Source organism: Anastrepha ludens, chromosome 4 (assembly GCF_028408465.1).
Source record: "Anastrepha ludens isolate Willacy chromosome 4, idAnaLude1.1, whole genome shotgun sequence".
NCBI classification, from domain to species: Eukaryota; Metazoa; Arthropoda; class Insecta; order Diptera; family Tephritidae; genus Anastrepha; species Anastrepha ludens.
Window position 1 is genome coordinate 77,310,087 of NC_071500.1, and position 3,446 is coordinate 77,313,532.

The 3,446-nt window shown below is 45.0% G+C and overlaps 1 pseudogene; it reads right to left on the reverse strand.

The window, feature by feature from the left end:
- Nucleotides 1–1,817: 1,817 nt before the first annotated feature.
- Nucleotides 1,818–2,805, reverse strand: LOC128861879 (uncharacterized; annotated as a pseudogene).
- Between the last annotated feature and the right edge of the window lie 641 nt (nucleotides 2,806–3,446).

Consider the following 3,446-nt stretch of genomic DNA (forward strand, 5'->3'; position numbering starts at 1 on the left):
TTCCTCTACATTCTTCAACAATTGATTCATTGCTAGAATCCACAACAGAGGAGAAAGTACACCGCCCTGAGGGGTGCCCCTCTTGACGGATCTGCGTAACGTCGAGGGGCCCAACGTCGAAATTACGAACCTGCCTAGAATCAACTGTTCTGTAAGTTTCAGAAGGCCCTCGGCGACACCCAAATAAGTCATTGCGCTTGTTATGACCTCCGGTAGGATGTTGTTGAAAGCGCCTTCTATGTCTAGGAAGGCTACCAGGTAATACTCTTTATTCTCTATTGATTTCTCTATCTCTGAAACTAGTGAATTTAGAGTATGAATGTTGTGATCTCACGACTGTGTCAAGTTTTCCCTTATAAAGGCGTATATCAATCGCTCTAACGTCTTTAATAGAAATGAGGAACGATTAATAGGTCTGAAGTCTTTAGGTTTCGTATGTGAGCTCCTACCAGCCTTTGGTATGAAAACCACCCTGACTTCCCTCCACCTTAGGGGGACGTAATTTAGTCGTAATGTTGCTCTGAATATGGTTATCAGCCATTTCATAATGTTGCCCAATGTCTGTTGTAGTTGTGCAGAAATTATCCCATCTGGTCCCGGTGTTTTATATGGTTGGAAGTTTTCTACAGCCCAAGCTATTTTGGCTTCTGTGACAATGTTGAGGATTGAGGATCTAGTACCGCATCTGAAGTTGGGATATTGGGGGTTATCGTTTCCTCTGAATTACCTGGGAAGTAAGTATTTAGTAATAAGTCTAATGATTCTTCGCTGGATTCTGTCCAGCTGGCGTCTGGCTTCTGAAGATACCCTATGGGTGGAGCAGACTTGGTTAGGATTTTTCTCAGTCGAGATGCCTCTACCGTAGTCTCGATCTCCCCACAAAAAGTTCTCCATGAAAACCTTTTTGCTTTCCTTATTTCATTCTCATATATTTTTAGTTTGTCATAATAAACGTCCAATTCGTTTTCGCCTTGGAAGAGTTTGGATTTGTTGAATTGTTTCCTGCAAGCTGCTGGACAAGCCTTATGCAGGGCTTGGTTGCAGCAATTAGTCAGTCTATTGACCATGTTATTTAATGTCTCTATGCCAGAAGGCTTGAAAGGGGGATCCGTGGGCAAACGTTTTGCTAGTTCTTGAGAATATCTTAGCTAGTTTGTTTGCCTAGGGTTCCTGAATTTTAGTGCTTTAGGATGAATGACCTCTTCCTGGAGCGTACATTCTATATATCTGTGATCAGAGAATGAATGCCGATTGAGTACTCTCCAATTCTCTATTCTATCTCTAATTGAGTCTGAAACTAACGTAATATTAAGAACTTCCTGACGATTACGTACAATAAAGGTAGGCTCATTACCGCGATTGCACAGCAATAATTTGGTTTCATAATACAATTAAAGAGTAACTCACCTCGCTCGTTAATATTTGAACTACCCCAATTGGTGTGATTGGCGTTTGCACCTCCTCCCAATAGTAGTTTGTTGCCGTAAGCTTCGCTGTCCAGTATCAACTCTTTTAGCAGGTTCGACGGTACTGGATCTACATATGCCATGTGAAAAGACGATAGCTGGTACTTGTTACCATCTGTCTCCCAGCTTATCGTAGTTGTGTCTGTTTTGCTGTATTTGTGGATTATAAATGTGGTTAGTTCTGTTTTTGCCATAATACAAGATCTTGAATTACCTTCACAGTCCGCTGTGTATAGCCTATATTTTGGCGTCCTTAATCCGCAAATGCGCCCTCTATTGACGCATGGCTCCTGAAGGAGGTCAAAATCAGGGTTGTCGGCTGCCATGCAAGCAACTAGGGATGCTAGCTCGCTATGATGTAGATTTATTTGAAGTAGACGCATTCTTTGCATTCTCTTCTTTTTGCGACTTGCTCAAGAGCTCTCTTTCTGAGTATGTTGTACTCGAACCAGATGGAAGCCCTGTTGTCGTACTCGTACTCATTTTCTTAAGTCTAGCTGTGAGCTCAGACGCTGACGAACAGGAACCTTCCAAGTCAATGCTCTCGACGTCGCTTTAGGACTCCATTGGATCTTCCTCAGCGTCGTTAGCTTCAATATCTGAGGCCAATTGGTCGATGGCATCAGCATCTGCTTTATAGGTTCTGACTCTCACCTTGCCAAAAACGTAATTTATGATATCTTCGCTTTTCGCCAAAGGTTCTAGCGATTCGTTCGTTAGTAACAACATTATCTGCGTTGTGGCACGTTTCGTTAGCACACCGTCCACTCTTTCAGTATTGTCAAAAGTCTTACAAATTTCCAGCCCGCCGTTGGAAGACCTGGATTGCATGCACTTATTATTTGCATGATTTTCTGTAGGTCTGAGGGTGTAGGGACCCAAACTCGTGCCCTTGGTCGAGACGGGATATCTTTCTTGTCTACTACCACGAGCTTCCCTTCAGGGTAGACTTCCCCGATCTTCGCTTTTGCTGCTTTGTATAGCTCTACCGGTCTTTCGTCGTCGCAGGCTATAATTTTAATTTGACCTTGATACCAGCCAGCGTCAGTACATGATGGTGGCGGGCCTGGATTGCTTAGTAGCACTTCCAGCGTCACATTAGCGCCACTTCTGAGAACGTTTTATTACGCGCTGTGCCTCGATTTTCGGTCTTTTCGCTGACGGTTTGACCTCTTCAGTAGACCTCTGTCTTTTGGTGACAGCTAACGATGTGGTTGGCCCTTCGAGGGTGAAGTTAGGTAATATCTTCTTCGCCCATTCTATCGACTCGTCTGCCTCTTCGTCAGCTCCTCCGTTGTTGGTGGTGTTTCGTGCAGCCTTTTAAGTACCTTGACGGCATTATGCCTCTCCAAGTACCCTGCTTTGGTTGAATCAGTGATCTTTATTGTCGGCCATCTTCCGGCGAGAGCACTGACCTCTGTGCTACCTGTGGCAGTATCTTCCCCAGCTCTCCACATAGCCACAGGATGTCGACTACTTGGTTTGGTTCCGACGACAGTCGCAGGATGTGTGGATATGCTGGAGCTAGGCTTAACCTCAGTCCCAGTGCCAGCGCTTCTGATTTGTTTGTTTGTCTTTGTTTTTTTTATTGTTTAAGTTCATAGTTGGGCCCACGAGAGTCGGAGAAGAGATGTCCACCTGTGCATAGCTCCGAACTACACAGGCAAGGCTAGTTATTACGGAGGGCGCCAGGTATCCGTCAGCTCAAGTTAACGACTCGGCTATTTTTGAAAAAGGGCCCCACCCAGGCTGATCCTCGGCTCGGGTCGCATGACACCTTGATCCGGCCCTTTACCTCACACCATAGTAAAACTCCATTTGCAAATGCTGTACTGATAAGGAGTAATGAACACTTGTCCGTGAAGTCTTACCCTAGCTAGTTACCTCTCAACTGTGTGCAGAGTGAGAACTGTGGTACCTATTACCAGTCGGTACTCTCAAGGAGGGTTCAGTGGAGGGGTTTCTGCCAACCGATGCCCT